Raw genomic sequence first — 21597 nt, 5'->3', positions numbered from 1 at the left:
TCCAGCCCTCATTCAAATCAACAGCAAAAATCACATTGCCTGTGCTGCACCCAGAAAATCACTTTCAAAATTAAACAAAATTTAAGCAAAAATTAAAAAAAAAAATTCTGCTCTGAGTTATTCCATAAAAACTTCAAAATTAAGAAATAATCTAAGTGAAGGTTAGAGGGAGAGGGGAGATAGTTTCTGAAACTGTTTTGATTTATTTTTAAATCATCTTTTATATTGTGTGAAAGTAGGCATCTGCATTAAGCCCACATGTTCATAGGAAGTCCCAGTGGAAAAGAAGTATTCTCATAAAAAAAAAGGGGGAAAAAAAGACACAAAAAATCCTAGCTGCTTATTTATAAAAAGAAATTATACTATTAAAAAGAGTGAGCAAACCCCAGGCCTAGCCACCCAAGATGCTGATATAAAAAGGGCAACTGCAGTAATTGCCCTGAGAATTGGCATACAAAAAAAAAAAGGGTCTGTAGAAAGGCTGTTGCCAGTTAGGTCACTCTGCAGCCATTCTCACACAGCCTCCGAGAGCGTCCCAGAATAAAACTGAGCTTATAAATGAAACTAGATAAATGAGGCAATTAGATAAGGGCCTCCAGAAGGGATTTCATGTATGTGCTCAAGTTGTCTCTGTCTGTGTGTCTCTCTCCTAATCTTTTATTCCATTCATTTCTTCCTTTATTCCCAACACATTGTACACTTGGAGCGTCCTTTCAGCCTTTCTGCTGCTACAGCAGAACAAACGTACCTGCTGCAAGAAGCAGGCACCTCCCCACGCCTGCTGCTGCTGAACCCTGCTTTATTATCTGGGGACAGAAAACTCATCTTTCTCCTTTTAAATGCTGCTGAGCAGAAAGAAGGCATGTGACTGCAATGTAAGGAGAAACATCTTTACTCCACAGATAAGTAGGGAGACAAAAAGATGTTATGCAAAATCAGCTCCAAATTGTTTCACTCCATTTCAGAAAAACAGTAAACTCATTTTTCTGCTGTGCCCAGTAAGAAATACTAACTCAGAGCCTCTCCCTCTGGGAATAAATTTCTTCTGTTAACAGAGAGGGACACAGACCCAAACCCTTTTTACCTTTAAATCCTCACACGTTATTCTATTTCACGCAAACCAAGTGTAGGTTAGGTATAAATAAGAATATAAATTCTGTATCTCTGACATGCCACCTCTGTGTGTCTCCTCTCACTCACTTGGCCACATTTGGTTTTGCAGTTCCTTCCTTTCCAGACCCACAGCAAACATCAGCAATCCCTGGTTGCTGCAGGTGCTTATTATTTTTGAAAGTGCCTGACGGATGTGTGCATCAAAATTTTCCCAGCAAAAACCTGATAAATAAATATTTCCTTAAGTAGTTTCAGAACAAAATATTTCAGAAACATTGAAAAAAATATTAAGACTGTTTTGCTGAAAAGTTTGTTGTTTCTAACAACAGAGTAATCCAGTGAAATAAGGCATGTATTCTTGGGATATAGGTGTGAAAGAGCAGAAGCCACCTGAAAGCTGAGTCCAGGATTACTTTGATCTTTGAGGCCTGACTCCAAGCCCGCTGGTGTCACCTGATAATCTCCTCTTGACTTCTTTAGTTCCAGGACTGGGTCCTCAGCAGGTACCCTGAGCTGGGGAGGATCCTGACCTTGCTGATCTCCTCTTGACTTCTTTAGTTCCAGGACTGGGTCCTCAGCAGATACCCTGAGCTGGGGAGGATCCTGACCCCAGCCTCAGTGCCACAGGAGCTGTGTGTGCCACAGGAGCTGTGTGTGCCACAGGAGCTGTGTGTGCCCACAGGAGCTGTGTGTGTGCCACAGGAGCTGTGTGTGCCCACGGGAGCTGTGTGTGCCCACAGGAGCTGTGTGTGTGCCCACAGGAGCTGTGTGTGCCCACGGGAGCTGTGTGTGCCACAGGAGCTGTGTGTGCCACAGGAGCTGTGTGTGCCCACAGGAGCTGTGTGTGTGCCACAGGAGCTGTGTGTGCCCACGGGAGCTGTGTGTGCCCACAGGAGCTGTGTGTGTGCCCACAGGAGCTGTGTGTGCCCACGGGAGCTGTGTGTGCCACAGGAGCTGTGTGTGCCACAGGAGCTGTGTGTGCCCACAGGAGCTGTGTGTGCCCACAGGGGCTCTGTGTGCCACAGGAGATCTGTGTGCCACAGGAGCTGTGTGCCCACAGGAGCTCTGTGTGCCACAGGAGCTGTGTGTGCCCACGGGAGCTGTGTGTGCCCACAGGAGCTGTGTGTGCCACGGGAGCTGTGTGTGCCACAGGAGCTGTGTGTGCGCCACAGGAGCTGTGTGTGCCACAGGAGCTGTGTGTGTGCCACAGGAGCTGTGTGTGCCACAGGAGCTGTGTGTGTGCCACAGGAGCTGTGTGTGCCCACGGGAGCTGTGTGTGCCACAGGAGCTGTGTGTGTGCCACAGGAGCTGTGTGTGTGCCCACGGGAGCTGTGTGTGCCACAGGAGCTGTGTGTGTGCCACAGGAGCTGTGTGTGCCCACGGGAGCTGTGTGTGCCCACGGGAGCTGTGTGTGCCACAGGAGCTCTGTGTGTGCCACAGGAGCTGTGTGTGCCACAGGAGCTGTGTGTGCCACAGGAGCTGTGTGTGTGCCACAGGAGCTGTGTGTGCCACAGGAGCTCTGTGTGTGCCACAGGAGCTGTGTGTGCCACAGGAGCTGTGTGTGTGCCCACAGGAGCTGTGTGTGCCCACAGGAGCTGTGTGTGCCACGGGAGCTGTGTGTGTGCCACAGGAGCTGTGTGTGCCACAGGAGCTGTGTGTGCCCACAGGAGCTGTGTGTGTGCCCACGGGAGCTGTGTGTGCCACAGGAGCTGTGTGTGCCACAGGGGCTCTGTGTGCCACAGGAGCTGTGTGTGCCACAGGAGCTGTGTGTGCCACAGGAGCTGTGTGTGCCACAGGAGCTCTGTGTGCCCACAGGAGCTCTGTGTGTGCCACAGGAGCTGTGTGTGCCACAGGAGCTGTGTGTGCCACGGGAGCTGTGTGTGTGCCCACAGGAGCTGTGTGTGCCCACGGGAGCTGTGTGTGCCACAGGAGCTCTGTGTGCCACAGGGGCTCTGTGTGCCACAGGAGCTGTGTGTGCCACAGGAGCTGTGTGTGCCACAGGAGCTGTGTGTGCCACAGGAGCTGTGTGTGCCACAGGAGCTCTGTGTGTGCCACAGGAGCTGTGTGTGTGCCACAGGAGCTGTGTGTGCCACAGGAGCTGTGTGTGCCCACAGGAGCTCTGTGTGTGCCACAGGAGCTGTGTGTGCCCACGGGAGCTGTGTGTGCCACAGGAGCTCTGTGTGCCCACAGGAGCTCTGTGTGTGCCACAGGAGCTGTGTGTGCCACAGGAGCTGTGTGTGCCACAGGAGCTGTGTGTGCCCACGGGAGCTGTGTGTGCCACAGGAGCTGTGTGTGCCCACGGGAGCTGTGTGTGCCACAGGAGCTGTGTGTGCCACAGGAGCTGTGTGTGCCACAGGAGCTGTGTGTGCCACAGGAGCTGTGTGCCCACAGGAGCTGTGTGTGCCACAGGAGCTGTGTGTGCCACAGGAGCTGTGTGTGCCACAGGAGCTGTGTGTGCCACAGGAGCTGTGTGCCCACAGGAGCTGTGTGTGCCACAGGAGCTGTGTGCCCACAGGAGCTGTGTGTGCCACAGGAGCTGTGTGTGCCACAGGAGCTGTGTGTGCCCACAGGAGCTGTGTGCCACAGGAGCTCTGTGTGTGCCACAGGAGCTGTGTGTGCCACAGGAGCTGTGTGTGCCACAGGAGCTGTGTGTGCCACAGGAGCTGTGTGTGCCACAGGAGCTGTGTGTGCCACAGGAGCTCTGTGTGCCCACAGGAGCTGTGTGTGTGCCCACAGGAGCTGTGTGTGCCACAGGAGCTGTGTGTGCCACAGGAGCTGTGTGTGCCACAGGAGCTGTGTGTGCCCACAGGAGCTGTGTGCCACAGGAGCTCTGTGTGTGCCACAGGAGCTGTGTGTGCCCTGCAGCACCAGCCCAGGGTCTGTGGGACACAGCAGAGCCAGCCCTGCAGAAAGCACTGACAAACATCAGTGAGAATTCTGTGCTGCGTTCACAAACATCCTAAATCCTGGCTCCTGTGCAAATAACGTGTGTCTGTCCCTATTGTCCACTGCACACAGGCAGGCTCCAGAAACAAAACTGTCTGACCTGCCTGCACGGACAGCAAGCTGCATTGCTGGAGGAGAGTGGAGATTTCCCTATTGATTTGCATTTTGTGAAGAAGTAAAAAAGTAAAAAATATTTTAAGTGAAAAACTGCTGAAATTGCCAGGAGATTTCAGAAAGGCAGCATCAGCTAAAGCATGTGAATGTACACAATGGCTGTGCTCACAGGACTCTTGGAAAAAAGCAGAGTTGGCTGGTTTGGAGACAGGGGTTTATGTAGGATACGTTGTACAGTAGGACAAAAGGGTGTTTTGCATCACAAGGCAGTAACAAACAACCCAAGTTTCTGAATGTTCCTGGGAGGAGCTGCTAAAAAGAAAATGTTCTAGGCACTCCAAACTGGCGTGCAGAATGAAGTTAATTCACATCAAGACATCCTGAGGCCAGAAACCACCTGGAACTGTCACCAGAGAGCTCATAGTGCTCTCCATTAGCACCAGAAGCTGTAACCCGACCCTGTGAATTATCCAGAAATGCTATTAGCTGTCCCCCACAAAATATACTGCAGAATTAAAGCTTCACTTCCCTTTGAGAACCATTAGATTGTAATGGGAGCCAAGCAGAAAAGGAAATCACAAAACTTCTGTCACTTGAGAACATTCCTGTAGTCCATTCCCCCGTTCAAATTGTTTTATTTCACAGTAGCTGTCAGGTACTGCATGGACGTTTGAAATGTGGGAAAACAGCTTAGCAAATATCACTCAGACTAGGTTTAAGCATCCTCTATAAAGTGAATTATACTACCAAGCATATACAGGCACCGATATAGCTGGGAGCACACCAGTCATTTTAAGCATATGAGCCTCACTGAAGTCATGTGCTTAACATTATTAATATAATTAATTGCTTTCTTGGTTTGAGACCTTACAAGTCTTTGCAAGTCCACCTACACAGACTCCATATGCTACATGTGCATTTCTTCTTAGCGAGACAGCAGGACTGACGTTCTGAACAAGAGAGTTCAGTTGCTGTCTGTCACAAATTCTACACAACTGAAATAATTGCATCTTTGTGCCTCCACTTCCCATCCAAAAATTAGTGAAATCAATCCTTGTAAAGCGCTTTGAGCTCTTCAAATGAAAAGTGCTATAAAAACTACAAATTATTATTATATTATTGAACACCATGTATGTATACACACTATTATGTAATATATAATATATGTATAATGCATATAAATTCTAACAAATGTATTTGTGTAATATCTGAGAAATGGAACAGTTGTATCTGGAAGTGATAAATACATAGAGTTGGATTTATTGTTAATCTGTGGATTTAATGATTTTTTTAGACAAAAGGATGTTTAAGTGTATAATTGCTTTCCTAATTTAATATATTTATGTAAATGCATGCCTGAAGTTCTGATTAGATAGTTATTCTGTGTCCCTTAAGCTAATAAAATATATTAAACTTTATCTTACTATATAAGGTACACCTGCTGCTTTATTTTTTGTTGTTGTTTTAATATTTTTATGACTAAATGCATAATTTAAAGTTCATGAAATTTTAATTTTAATTGGCTCTTTGATCTTTGCAGTAAAGCAAAATGCCAGCATTTTATACATTCTTTGAAATGTACCCTAGCTTTATTTATATAAATTCTCAGATGCTTTCATAAAACGTGAGTGAACACTGCTATTATTTTTGGAATGGGGAGTCTGAAGTGGCGTTTCCTGGGCAGGAAATTCAGATATCCCTGTTGAGAAGGTATCTGTGGCAGCGTGTGAGGGGACACGCAGCTGGGACAGGGGGTTTCAGCACAGGCTGATATCTGTGGGGTACAGATACCTCCAGAATTAGCTCAGTAATGGGGGGAGAGGCACTGGGCTCAGGTATCTGTGGTTTGTTTTGTATCTTCAGAGGAGCCTGTCACCAAATCAGGCATGTTCCATTCGCAGTGCTCAAATGAGGGCCACAAACAGGGAGGCAGCGTGGAATTCTCTCTTGTGTCCCCACCCTAAGGCACAGCCCCAGTCCCGCTGAGCCGCACACGGGAGCAGGGCTGGCTCCACAGAACAACCCCTGTCCCATGAGAAAAGAGGAAAAGAATTCATCACAACACTCAAATCAAGCTGCTCTTGCATCTGGGACAGCAGAAACCACTTGGGACAGGAGCACCGAGCCCAGGGCTTGCTCACACACCAAATGTACTTTGGGGTGTGAAATGCTGCTAAATTAGCCTTGCACACTGAACCTACCTAAAGCCTTCAGCCTGTGCTGTGTTTATTCCTAACACTAAAGAATGAAGCATTACCAACTCTACGATATTGATGCTAATTCTACGTTTCAGATTGAAGCCAAAATAATCCTGAAATTTTCATGAAATTATTTTTCCATTTTTCAGCTAGCTATACCATTAGTGATATGGGCTGGTGGCCAGCCAGAGAACGAGGATCCAAGGAAAATTTGAACTTCACCCAGATTTGAGGATATTTGGAAACTGTATTTTACTTCAGCTTTTCAATGAATAAATACAGCAGTTGCACCAATGTTCTTTTAAGCATATTTTCTTGCAAATTTTCTTTATTTGAAGAAGTGCTCAGAACAAGAAAACAGCTGAGAGATGGCAAATAAATAATGAAGAAATCCATGAGGATTGTTTTGATTTTTTAGTGGGACCAATATATTCATGTAGAGAGTAAACAGAGTTCTGTGAGTTTTGTACATGATTACAATAAATACAGTGCAGTGAGTAGCTCTGGTGACATCATGAGTCACTGAGTTTGTTCTTGTAATTTATTAAGACATTATGAAAACTCACTGACATATTTATAAGCCTTGGAATTAACAGCTACCTTTCATTCCTTTTACAACACATAAGACATGAATTTTACTTAGAGAATTATACACACTCAGCTGTGTACAGCAGGAGTGTAATTCCACCTAGAGCTGATGGTGTCCTAAACCTGAAGGGCCAAATTCTGAATCTGTTTTTGGATTTACCAAAGGTGTCCTTGGCCTCTTGAGCAAGGCTTGTGTGGTTTGCCAAAAGCCATCAGAACTTTCAAGAGGAATCCAAAGGCTAAATGCACAATTCAGGAGCATTTCACTTTAGTGGTACAGTTACTACTCATATATTTGATTAAGTATTTCATCACTATTCCCAAAATATTTACTTGGAACAATCTTCTTTCGGTCTTTTATTTTTATTAATCTTCTTTTTATTCCCACATACAGCTCTGTTCCTTAAATCCTGGGTTCTGTATTTGTTTTCTTATAGATATGCTGCTTGTCCCTTCTGTTGCATTAAATTCACTGCATATCCACAAGTGTTCCATGAGACTGATCATGGCACAAGTGCTGCTTTTCTGTTGTACTTTAATGAAAACACTAAGTAATGGATCAGCCCCCGGCAAATTAAAAATGCACCACAAGTAGGGTAGAATCTCTAGGATGCCAAAGAATCATTTCGGTCTGTGTGGTTGGATTTATTTATTTTGGGGGCAGGGTTGGTTTGAGTCATGTTTGATGACATGTCTATGGATGACATACGTCTCTGGCAGAACTGGGCAAAGTGGGACCCAGCTCTGGTTTGGAAAACCTCACTCAACAGTGCCTTCCTTGTTTGCTTGTTTTGGGGTGGTTTGGGGGGGGTTTAAGGGTTTTTTTGTTTATTTTTTTTGTCTTTCAGAGCTAGGACTACTCCTGGAATTTGCGTGAATGCCAAATTTTGGGCTAAAACAGTTGAATGACTGGCTGTTACACTGGTTCAACATTCAATATTCAAAATTTCAGATACTGTCCATGTTTCAGTCATCTCCAACAGTTGCTTATCTTCCCCTAGCACAAATCCACTGATATCAGCATTGTCAGGAGGCGAATCGGGCTGAGCAGTGGCCTTTCCTTTTCACTCATTTTATCTCACTTGAAATACATTTCACTCAGAAGTGTCTGTCCCCCTGCCCCACCGTGGAACTGGTGCCAGTATCCCAGCACAGTTTGCTCCAGTTGTACACGCTGGAGCACTTCTGTGTCTCACCTTTCACCGTGCACGTTTGATTACTCAGAGACAGGCTGAGGGGGGATGTAGGAGGTGTATGCCTGTCCTTCATCACAACAAGAGGTTTGCTCTCGTTTCTATTAGAAAATTGGGATTCTGTGCTATCTGTGCAAGCTGTTTTCCCTTCAGGGAAGGGAGCATACAAATGACTCAGATGGCTGCCTTTGGGTCAGGAGATTTACAAAGAAGAGACCCAAAGTGCACAGACTGTCCCGCGGTGGAATTCCTGCTCTCTTGGCCACATGAACACAGCAGGTGCAGACACGGCTTCCAGGCCTCTACACTGCAGCAGCCCAAGCAAATCACAGCACGGAGCACGTTCAGCAGTTTCCAGCAAACGTCAGAAAGGCAATGCCCCTGGTGCAGATAAAGGGCTTATGAGAAAGGTGGGCCTAACATCTGCACTGGCACAGAGCGCCTGCTCGAAAGCAATGCCTGCAAAACGCCTCCTGTAAAGCTTGGGACTGTTAGTACAGCTGCAGCTTTTAATAGCTATTGAATTTCTTGATCAGGGAGGCAGGTCCAGAGCAAGGGAAACGCACAAGTGAAACTATAAACTGCTATTTTACACCTATGAATGTAATATCAAATAAACGTGGCCGAACCCACTTTTATTTTTTTAAGCAATTCGTCCCCAGAGAGCCTCGTGCTAGAAGCCATCAGAAGGCACTTATGTCAGCCTGAGCCTGAGGTTTCCAAGATGTAGAGCTGTGCAGCCTGCGTATATAAATATATATTATAAATATATATATACCTCTAGCTTATTATATCTGTAACACAAACCTGCAGCCACACACACATGCTAATACCTCATGCATCATGTCTGCACTTACTCAGAGCTAGCTGGTTCTAGATCGATGCAAACAAGCAGTGAAAAGGTAAAATAGGCACTTTTTAAGATGGTTCTGCAAGGAAAAATTGTAGCAAAGTGACTGAGTTGCACAGACTTCAGTATGGGCAACAGGATGCAACCAGTAAACTCATTACCATGTTAGCTTACTAAAATTATTCCAAAAAATACAGCTGTCTGGCATTTTCTCAGGTTTCTTATTTAAATACCTTAGTAGTAAAATGAATTCATGTCTAGGAGGCCCCTGTAAATTGCTAGAACCATTTTTACTTTGCATTTATAATTACAGTTTTTGTTTCTGATGGAACTTCTACGGAATAATCAGATTTTCAGCACACAGATAAACTGCACTTCAATATTTTTAAGCTTTTTGTCTTGCAAGTCCTTCACTACTTCTATTAGCCATGAAATGAAACCCCTCCCGTAATACTCAGGCAGCTGAAACTGCAGATTCACCCGGAATTCCCCCCGATGGAACAGTGTGAATATTCACAGGATATCCCGGGTTGGGCCCACAAGGATCATCAGCCCAGCTCCTCAGGAAAGGCCCATTTGGGGCTGAACCCACACCTGGGTGTTGCTGTGTCTCAAGCACGGATTAGACAGCACTGCCTTGGTTGTTCTGTTGTGTTTAGATCACATTTTTCTCCAAGAAAACAGCGCTTTCCAAGCTGATGTGTGTGTCCCAGGCCTGTAAACCCTTCTGAGCCCCAAAGAACAATCCCATCCACCCAATTCCCAGTACTACTTAAATATCCTGGCACCTGAGCTCACGATGTTTCTTTTAATATGGCTAATTTCATTTCTGGCTGGCATATATGCTCAGAAGTACCCAAACATTATGGAGAGAGATAATTATCTCCTAAAAGCAGCGCAGGATAAGACACACAACTGCCAAAGCTTGCTTGGAACCTTGGAGAATCCTGAAAAGTTAGTCATAGCCAGCACCTCAATTAACTTCATGGGTGGTGGTGCCAGTTTAATGATAAGAACACCACTACGACCCACAAGGAGGGGGATCTAACTTCTGGTTGCTTCCCAAGAAATTGTTTTGACTGCAGTGTTTCTGGTTGAATCCAAGGTACAACGAAGCCAGAAGTGATAAAAAGCAGTGGATCAAAAGAAGAGAGGGAAGAGCAGAGTCAGAACCTTCTGGCCTAGAAAGCTCATTTGGAAGTGTAAATTAGCCCACTAAATTAATCCTGCTAAGCAATTTAGATGTACAGGCTCGAGGACACAGAGCATCTGCCTATGGATTTTTAAATTTCACACAAATAATATTTTCAGAATCACATCTTGACAATAAAAAGATTCTTTTCATTCCTGCCTTCCTATGATATGAATGACAACCTCCCCAGTGCTCAGGATGGAAGAGTATCCAGAGTTATTCTGCACAAATGTGTTTACATTTTTTCAGCATATCAGTCACTTGCACTAGCTTTTTCTTTCTCTCTCTTGATTAGTACATATCCTAATGCCTCAGCAGCCCAACCATGAATGTGAATAGATAAGCTAAAACCTGAGAATTTCAAGAGCACTGAAGTGCATGCTTTCACCTCTCCCCCTTTTAAAAGTGTCAAAAGCTTCCTGACACGCTCAGGTCCATGGAAATGGAACATATTTTCTCATTACATTAATTAATGGGTCTGCTTGGGTGGTATAATTCAGTATAAATTTCCTTTAGTATTCTGTCATACCTAAAAAGGATCTTATTTTTGTGATGTCTTTAAATTTTTATGACTTCTACTCTGTTTAGTCTGTGTGTAATCCTTCTTTTGAAACCTAATGTCCTAGAAAATCTGCAGGTTTCTCTCACAACTGGCACACTCTGTAGTTTACAGTCATTTCTTGCCTTCTCAGAACTCCCTGCAAGTCCTTAAGGTGCAGTTCACAGCTGGGGGAATTTCTGATTCCATCTTGCACGTGAGCCCAGGCGCTGTGATCTATTAAACGTGACAAGATGCCGCTCATTGGTCTCTGAAACGCGGCCAGCTCTGATGTAATGAGGAGCAGCTCCCAGCCAGAGCAGCCCAGCACAGCTCCCAGCTCAGCCTGGTGGCTCCTTTACCTCATCTGGGACAAGGGCTGCCTGGGTGGGGACTCCTGGAAGCGTAATCCCAGAAAAATGTGGTGTGGGGAAAACGAGACAGGGTAATCTCTTGCCGTGCCAGCGCTTCTCAAACAGCTCAGCTGCTGCTTTCCTTTCATTTCCAGGTTAGAACACCAGCTTGGTCATGCTGTCACCGACCACAGCTTCCCAAGCAAGTTGTTTGATGGGCTGGACGTACATTTTTGTGTATGAAAAAAGAGGAGTGTTTAAATACTGGAGTCTCAGCTAGTGGGGAAAGCAACAGCAGGCTCAGAGCCCCGACAGAGACCCCCAAAGATCCCCGGTTCCAGCCCCTGTGCCAGTGACAGGGACACTCCCACTGCAGCGGGGTCAGAGCCCCGACAGAGACCCCCAAAGATCCCCGGTTCCAGCCCCTGTGCCAGTGACAGGGACACTCCCACTGCAGCGGGGTCACAGCCCCGACAGAGACCCCCAAAGATCCCCGGTTCCAGCCCCTGTGCCAGTGACAGGGACACTCCCACTGCAGCGGGGTCACAGCCCCGACAGAGACCCCCAAAGATCCCCGGTTCCAGCCCCTGTGCCGGGGCAGGGACACTCCCACTGCAGCGGGGTCACAGCCCCGACAGAGACCCCCAAAGATCCCCGGTTCCAGCCCCTGTGCCGGGGCAGGGACACTCCCACTGCAGCGGGGTCAGAGCCCCGACAGAGACCCCCAAAGATCCCCGGTTCCAGCCCCTGTGCCAGTGACAGGGACACTCCCACTGCAGCGGGGTCACAGCCCCGACAGAGACCCCGACAGATCCCCGGTTCCAGCCCCTGTGCCAGTGACAGGGACACTCCCACTGCAGCGGGGTCACAGCCCCGACAGAGACCCCCAAAGATCCCCGGTTCCAGCCCCTGTGCCGGGGCAGGGACACTCCCACTGCAGCGGGGTCAGAGTCCCGACAGAGACCCCCAAAGATCCCCGGTTCCAGCCCCTGTGCCAGTGACAGGGACACTCCCACTGCAGCGGGGTCACAGCCCCGACAGAGACCCCCAAAGATCCCCGGTTCCAGCCCCTGTGCCGGGGCAGGGACACTCCCACTGCAGCGGGGTCACAGCCCTGTCCAGCCTGGCCTCCAGCCCCTCCAGGGATGGCAGCGTGTGCCAGGGCCTGAACACCCTCACAGCAGAGAAACTCCTCTGTTATCTGATCTAAACCTGCCCCATTTCGGTGTGCAGCCACTCCCTTCTCCTGTCACTCCATGCCCTTGTGGAAGTCCCTCTCCAGCTCCTGCAGCCCCTTCAGGTGTTGGAGGCTGCTCTCAGCTCTCTCCAGAGCCTTCTCTTCTCCAGGCTGAACAGCCCCAGCTCTTACCATTAATTTAACTATATATCTCTTATTTAACTGCATTAATTGAATTAAACATATAAAAATATTAAATGACTCACCCCAACCACTTGAGAATATCTTAAATCTTCAGAATTACTTTGAACTCACTCACAAAGAGAAGAAAAGGTGATGCACATCAAATTAAATATCCCACAAGAAAAATTAATTTAGCAACGGTCAAGGTATGTTGCAACTTCCTCAGTTAACGTTGCCTTCCTGCCCTGAGTTAACATGACATCAATTCTGGATCAATTCATGCCTCGTAGGGTAATTTGACACAGAGTTTTTGCTTTTGCTAGAGGTGTGCCACCAAGGCTTTATCCTGGTCTGCCTCAGCCTTTCCAGACTGCTCTCTACTGTGGGAAAGGCATTCGGCAAAGCAAGAAATGTTTCTTGTTAGATAAATATTTAAGAAAGCAATAATTGTGAAACAAAAGTGCTCCAAAACTGACACAATATTCACCATGCTTGGACGGGTTTTTTCCCAGCAATAGCCAGATTTATCACATTTCAAAACTAAGAATAAAATTTAAATTCTCTTGATGCTTGGCTAACGATCTTCGCTAAACTACTGAACTCTGGAGGCCTCTTTCTGTACTAATGCTACATTCATTAAAAAATTCATTAGGCCCAAGCATAATAGTCAATCATTTCAGGTAAAGGTGGAGCCCAAGCCATCCTGTGATTGATTCCCTGGTTCCATCCCATTCCGAGTGATACTGAAGGAATTTGAAGGCTTAGATTCCTTTTAACGTTTTGAAAACATTAAGATTTATGTGCTTTTGGAGACACTTATCAAATTACCCACATAAGAAATAACGCAAGAGCCACTCTAAGCCAGGTTTTCCTCTCAAAAGTTCATGATACATGGAAAATGGAATCTACAACTGGTATTTTGTATTTCCACAGTCTTTATGCCTCCCCTGCAGCAAAATAACATTCTGACAAATGTGTATTTATCAACTATCTTAAAATAAATAATTAGGCAATAGCTCAGAATACAATACATTCTTATAACTATTTAGGCTACTAGTAAGGAAATGGATTCATGACCATCAAATTGATGGTCTTGGAGACTGTCAGAAATATCCTTTATCACTTAAAAGTGAGACTGTGATTCAGAAGCAAAAAGACAAAACCTCTGTGAACTGCAGGTCTCTTGCAAGAGCAAGTGACAAGAATTCTCAAAATCCTTCCAATGCTACAGTATTTCCAGTGTCATTGGCCAACAGACCTAAATCTCAGCTACAGGAGGAAATTAAGCTTTAACTAATTACCTTTCAATAGTGCTAGAGCTGTTGTACAGATGCTTTATTCAGATGAATTAATAGCAAGTCAACACTGCCTTCTGCACATAAAATCTGCTGTTAATACCAGAAATAAACAATATTCCCTAATTGTGTTGACATCAAATCTATTCTGTCTCTCTTCTTTTTCTTCTTAGTACTTGGCCAAGAGTTCTAGACCAAATTTTATCTTCCAAAATTAAATATTAACCCTCAGAAGTTTCAGATAACTTTGAAAGGGCCAATTAATTCTCTAAATATATAATGAATATTAGCTCCATCTTACAGAAAAGGAAACAAAAACAAAGCTGGCACAACGACTCTGAATCTGATTTTTAACGCTGAGCAGTGTAAGGTGTGGAAGCCGACCATTTGTGTTGCTGCTCTTTGCAGAAGCCTCCCCGCTCCCCTCTGCAGATCCCCAGAGCACAAACTCGGCTCACAGCAAAGCTCTGAGGAGTTTATTCACTGCTGCTGGCACACCTGACCACGCTGCTCACGAGGTTTAACACCAACCCCAGGCCAGGCAGGGGCTTTTCCACCATCTGTGCCAGTCTGTCACACCTATGCCCACAAACTATTTGCCCGCTGAGATATCCAAAAGCTGTCACGGTCTTTAACGAGGCAGCCTCTACTGAAACAGAATCCTTCTCTAAACAGAGTGGGAGGTTAACTGATTTCACTCTATCTGCTCCTATTCTTTGATTTTATCTTTTAATATTAATATCCTTGAGACCACCCATCAGCTAACCTGCTTAACAAAACTTACTGCCCAGTTATCTGATCAACAATTGCAGTGAGGCAGAACTCCCTAAAAAGATGCATAAGGTAATTATTTAATTACATTCTTATATCATGGATCATTCCATTTGATTTTTTTAACTAAATATTCAAAACAATATAGTGGATATAGGTTGATATTTAAGATGGTGGGACACTTCAGCACTGAGATTTGATTCCACAAGCTACTTAAAGCCAAGTGGTTCTACTCAGTTTAGTTTGCAAATAGTAAACCCCAAAAGTTCTACCTTTAGAACTTCGTAAAAAAAAATTCATCCTCTTTAAATTTTGAAAGCTTAACTTGATGTGATGTAAAAATAATTCCTATGCAATATACAAGATTTATTGAATGACCTAAAGTTAAAGGAGAATGAGAGGACTATCTGCGGTGGACTTTGTTGTGTTAATGTTTGAATTTGATAACCTTAAGGGTCCTTTCCAATCTAAACAGTTCCATGACTCTACTTTTAAAAACTCTGAGGGGAAAACAAACCAAGAACCTCTGTTGTATCTCTTTATCCTATACTGCATATGCCGTTTGTTTCAAAGAGATTCTAAAGGAAGCACAGCTAAACTGGGGCACTGCTGAAGTTCTGTGAAGCCTCAGAAGATTGTGAAGCAAAGGAGTTTTGCATGACAGATATTCCAAGAGCTGCCTTTCCATTGGGACAGGGTCCTACAGTCCAGAGCACAGGGACACGTTCTGAATGCACGGCTGCTCTGGAAATGCGCCTCTGCGGCAGGGAAGGAAATATGGGATTAATAAGGTTCTCTCCAGAGTGGAATTTACGGCTTGTAAAGGCACAGAACATGTGCTGTGTATTGATTAAAGACAAAAGGGTCCATCCAGGCTCACCGATGTGTTGTCAACACCGTGTCACCAGTCCCTGCAAACGTGCCACCTAGTGGAGCCTGCAGCCCCGAGAGCCACCCCTGCTCTGGTGGGAGAGCTGCCCTGCCCTGCCCGCTGCTCTCCTGCGAACCACCCACCCTCCTCTGCCCTCCCTCCAAACCTGCTCCGCTTACACTTTAACCACAGCATTTCTAGACATCTACTACTGGTGACTAAACCACCTAAACACACCCCGAACCAATACCAAAATCAGCTGAGCACAGAAAAATGAGCAAACAGGAAACCTCAAACACAGCACTTCGTTCTGCTCTCTGCCTAGGAGTGAATCTGCATGACACATTATTCCAGGGTAACAACATTTTTAATATAAGATATTCCTGATTCCTTTCCCCTCACCAGAAGTAAGGGACTGAGATGATGAGAAAAGAGCTTTTCACTGCTGAACAGGAAGACAGACACACGCATAACTCACATGCCTGAGGAAGCAGCTGGGAAAACGAACCTGGAGACTGAAGAAGGCAGATGAGACCAAACAACACCCAATTTCAGCTACCCAGGAGAGAGTGACTTCTGAGTCTAAATTCCACATTAATATGCAATTTGCCACAGGATGATCTTATTTTCTGAAGATCCTGAGCACTTCTGATGGCAATACTGTAATTGCTCCTATAAATTTATAGCACAAACCTAATCACCTCCACTTTTCACCAAAAACGAATTGATTCTTTTTTCTTCAATTTGAATACCAAAATATATAGATTCTTTCTTTACATTATAATTAAAGAGTGGAATTCTTTTTTTTATGAAGCATAATTGTATCAGTTATAGGAATAGTCCAGGTCAGAGGACACTATGAGAGGAAACAAAAATTACCCGACTTCAAAAGTATGCAAGTTATGAGTTGTATATGATATTCAGTTAGAAGTATGAAGTTCTCAGTGATGAATCTCTCTTAGAAGAATAATACAAGACATGTTCAAAGATCCTAAAATACTCTGAAAGTTATGTGCCCTTACCTGTTTTTCAAATTGCAGGAAAACTTGAGGGTACTAAAATAACAAATAACTGACAGTGAGGTGTAATTTCACTGGACACTTTTCTTTTGCATGAAATTTTTTATCATCTTGCCCTCTATACTATGGTAAGGCCCAAATGCTCCACTTGAGTTGCAGCTGCTTTATTTGAATAAACAAAAAACCAACCAAAGGGAAATTCTTGCCATGTATCCAGTCTAAAAGACTCAATTGCACAAAAAGCTACAGAAAGATTTTACACTCTGAAATAAAAAGAAAACGCTTGGAAAAGAAACCTTGGTTTTCCTAGGTGAGACATAAAGACACATCCCAAGATACAGCATGTTCTGGAGAACAAAAATGGGCTGTATTTGTGATTTCTTGTTAAAAATAAGTTCAGGTGGGTATTTTTTCCCCTCCTGTTCCCAAAGCCTATGTGCTTCTGCTGCCAGGACCCGAGCTTGTAGACTGGAAAGGCAAAATGCTTTCACCTATGGCAGGTGCAAAGATTAATAAGTTATTCTATAATATTGTGGCAGCTGCAAATTACCTAACTAGTCTAGTGAAGATTAATTTCCTTTGCTCCCACATTGTCAAATGGTGATTTCCTCTTAATTTAAAAATATTTGGTGTTCTGGTCAAAGTATAAGCAGAGCCACAGTACTTCAGACTTCTGAGCAACTCAATTTTCTCTCATGAGAAATGACAGATTCCTCAAGTTTGTGTCAGCTGGGGGGGAAAAAATATCTAATCTAAAATGAAGAGGCGATTTTAACAAGAAAGAATAAGCAAATTGGTCCTCACAGCTCTGCTGGTTTCCCCACACGTGTTCCCTGTGCTGTGACACACAGAGCTGCAGTGCACGGAGCCCGGAGCACGGCATCCAGCAGGAACCAGCAAGGGAGGAGAAAAGCAACTGGTAACAGTTCGAGGCAGTGCTCAGGGCTGCTCTGAATGGGCTGCTCTGAATGGGCTGCCCTGCATTCCTCTGCAATGAGCAGGGACAGCTGTGATTGGCTCCATATGACTGCAGAGGTGATGAGAGCATGACTTATGAGCAACCTGCCACAAAGAGTATTTATCTTGCGATATATGAGGTGTGCACGAGGAGAGATGCTCCTCTAGAGGCACATCACACAGTAGTTAAACACACAATTTACTGAGGTGATTATAAAATCACCCTGATGCTCATGTAAGCAAAGGACTTTTGCAGCCACGAGGCAATCACAGGTATCAGAACTGGGAAGAAAGCAATTCCTGCTTTTAGGAACAAATCTCTAGTACATAATCTCAGCCCTTCAAACAAGCCAGACTAACGACACAGGTATCATACTTAGAGAAAGTGATAGAACTTTCCATCGTGTTTGCTTCCTGCTGTGTGACACATCAGCACTAAGGTCTCCTCTTGGCCTCTTCTGCTCTTTTCCAATCTACTGCAGTCTGGATTCTCTCCTACTCCCTGCAAGTTTGGTTGTTTCCTCTTTCAAGTTAACTTTCCAGATGTTGCTCACCCAATTTTTCCCTGCCACACAGCATCCTTTGCCTGAACTTCCCCTCCTGTGTTTCCCCCCACTGTTCAGCTCACAACCTAAGTCAAGATTCTGAAACCTGTTGTAAATTACATTAATTGGCAGTTCTTTCCTGCAGCTGCGTGCATTTCTTAAGACCACATAGAGGGCTTGGGGGTGGTTCTTTTTTACCTTCTTTGGACAAATTTTATACTAAACCAAATTGCACCTGGGTCCAACACCATCTGAACAGCCAGGCTGGTACTGGGCTCCTAGCAGGGACAGGTTTGTGATTGTTTTGTTCAGTATTCAAATGGGAGGGAGTTGTACTGAAAACTTATGAGGAAAATGGGAATATGCAGAACATGCTTGAATGCTTCATGTTATCTCAGGTAGCTCATCAATTTTTTCCTACGTGCTAAATGCAAAAATACATTAATGAATAAAGAGCTTTAAAAAACGTGAGTCATGAGGTTGTCTGGTAAAAATATGATGCTGCACAAGCATGGGCAAAGAGTTTTATTAGCCCTGCTAATAAGGAAAGTTTCTATTTTTATTTAGAATAAATTTAGCCCACAAAAACAATCTCCAGTGCAGATCCAGCCCCAGCTGGAGCCACACAGGGGAACTGGAATGGTCTCACACCTGAGGGCCCAGCAGGGATGGGTGCTCCACCCTCAGTGATCAGTGGTGCAAAGGGAGCCTTGCTCATTCCCAGCTCTGTCCCTGTCCCTGCTGCCCTTGTCCTGTGCTCTGTGCTACTCTGGCTCTCCCCTTTACCTTTTCCCTCTCCCCCATGCCCTTTTCCCTCTCCCCTATGCCCTTTTCCCTCTCCCCTTTACCTTTTCCCTCTCCCCTGTGCCCTTTTCCCTCTCCCCATGCCCTTTTCCCTCTCCCCTATGCCCTTTTCCCTCTCCCCTATGCCCTTTTCCCTCTCTCCTTTACCTTTTCCCTCTCCCCTGTGCCCTTTTCCCTCTCCCCTATGCCCTTTTCCCTCTCCCCTATGCCCTTTTCCCTCTCCCCTGTGCCCTTTTCCCTCTCCCCTGTGCCCTTTTCCCTCTCCCCTGTGCCCTTTTCCCTCTCCCCTGTGCCCTTTTCCCTCTCCCCTATGCCCTTTTCCCTCTCCCCTTTACCTTTTCCCTCTCCCCTGTGCCCTTTTCCCTCTCCCCTATGCCCTTTTCCCTCTCTCCTCCATCACTTTCTTCTCACCCAGATAACACAGATGTCAGTGGAGCTCAGACAAGTGCTGTTCCTTCAACAAGAGCACTAATGGTCCCCCCAGCCCCCCCAAGGACTGCAGGAACGAGGCATCCCTCAAATCTCTCTCCTTCTGCCAAACAGATTTTAAATTAGTCAGTGATTTTTTTTAAAAAATCACATGTTAAATTGTGAATAGAGTGAGAAATGTAGTAAGTAATGACTGTCTCCATGCACAGAAAAATAAATTTCAAATACTTTCCAGCTGCATTTCAATTTCTGTTTGCTTTACTAGACATTGGAGGGTAAGGAGGTTGACAAATGGCTTTCTTTTCATGTCTAGTAGAAGAATAATGCCACCTACTCCAAATCCTACACTCTGAGCTGTGAGACTCCATTGGCAACTTTAGGATGGCATACTGACCAATTTACAGATGAATACTAAAACTCATGCAAAATGAAATAAGTTCATCTCATTTGTTTTCATCTGCTTTAACAACAGATTTTGTTCACATTTCCTCCAAGAATATACATTATTACATTAGGCCTAGAAATGCACTATCAAAACAAGTACACATGTCACTGATTTAAATTTCCCTATGTACTTTTTCTGTGTCTTGCTGTGCTGCCAGGTTTCTAACACAGAGTTTCTGAAAACAAGGGGCTGGTCAGGGTTTCAATCGATGAATATTTGAATGCAGTGAAGCTCCACAGCATTGGACCAGCAGGTCTGGTGGTGCTGCCCACAAAATGATGTTCTTTAAAAGGAACCCTGTTACAATTAAATTAACATGTGATAATACAGAAATTACATGCATTTTTTAGGATTACATACAAAACCCTGACAAGCCAAACTTATCTGAGGTTTGTCAGTGCCCCAACAGGGCTTTACAGTGATTCACCAGCCTGCTGGCCAATCTATAATGAATTAAGAGAGCTTCAGCTGCATCCAGGGTTCAAAACCACTTGGGTTCAATTATCATCCAATCAACTAATAAAAAATATAAATATTTTTATTTTTAAAAACAAACTTGCACTATTGATTGGACTATGTGGTTTAAATCAGCTATGGAATTTGGACAAACAAATAAGAACCATTTTACATAGCCAGCTGCACATCAAAAGTAATTTTGCAACACAAAAATTTTCTGGCCAGACCTGCCTTTCAGACAGTTATAGATCCCAGTGGAGGCATGGGAAGACCAGAGTTCAAATTCAGTTTACCATGGCAGTTCTCCCAGCTCTGAATCTCAGCCATGTGACTGGCAATGCTTACTGTCACCACAGGGGAGTCTTAAAAGGGAAAAGTGGTAGCTCTGACATTCAAAGAAAAAGCAAATACTGCCATACCAGACTCGGGTGAGAGTAGAATGCTCCTCAGTCGAATTTCACGCTGTTTCTCAGCACTGTGCTGGTATCTCATCGTTGCTTGAGGATGACTGCAGATTCAGAATAAATGCTACTAACCCAGAAAGTGCATTTGTGACCTTACCTGTCTCGCTGAGCACACCTTGAATAAAGGAGTTACACCAGTACGTATTATAATAATCCTCAAGTCATAAATATTTATCATCACAGCCACATATCCAGGCAATGCATTTAATACTTCTGTGCCTATCTTAATGCCAATGCAGCATTTGAAATGAATAAATGACATTTCAATTTTTTTTTACAAACTTTTCAAGTCCTTTCTTCCCAAATCCAACATTATACCTGTTCTACCAATCACTATCCTTTGGTATTTTCACATTAATGGTAATTTAGGGAGACTTTTTTCACAGAACCCAGATTAGTTAGGGTTGGAAGATCCTCTGGAGTATCACAGATGAGGAGTGATGGTCAATTTAAATTCAGGATACTGATATTATTCAGACTCTGCTGGTTGGTTGTGACACCAGCTAGCCTATTCTAAATAAATACCTAACTCTGTCCAGTGCACAATAATAGCCAAAATGAGTGTAATTGCTATTATCATAGAAGCTTGTTGAGAAATCAAAGTACAGCACAATAATGCACACAGACAGTGTGGTTTGTGAGGAAAACCTATGCAATTCTGCAGTTGATTTATATTTCAGTATTTGAGAGAGCTCAGTATGCAGGTTTATATTTCAGTATTTGAGGGAGCTCAGTATCCAGGTTTCTATGCCAAAAGCACATCAAATGTGAGCAGACTGACCAGGTACTTATTCTGGGGAGCAGTTTGGGGACAGTCACCGGGACTGAGCCAGCACTGACACAAACAACCTCTCTTTGGATGCCTTGGTTTTACTCACTTTTACCACTGGAAGCAATGACCTCTTCTCAGCTTTAGCACAACGGTGATTAAGCACTTAATCCAAACCTCTGGCAAGCTAATGAGCATTGCTAATCACAAATTGGAGGAACGGAGGAACAGGCTGACCCTGCAAGAAGAAACATCATATTTTACCTCTCCTGTCACTTCTGAAAATCTGTAAACTCATAAATGCAAAGTCATCAGCTATAACAGAAG

Source organism: Prinia subflava, chromosome 18 (assembly GCF_021018805.1).
Source record: "Prinia subflava isolate CZ2003 ecotype Zambia chromosome 18, Cam_Psub_1.2, whole genome shotgun sequence".
NCBI lineage: Eukaryota > Metazoa > Chordata > Aves > Passeriformes > Cisticolidae > Prinia > Prinia subflava.
The sequence above is the reverse complement of the archived record's forward strand: the minus strand, read 5'-3'. Positions refer to the sequence as shown.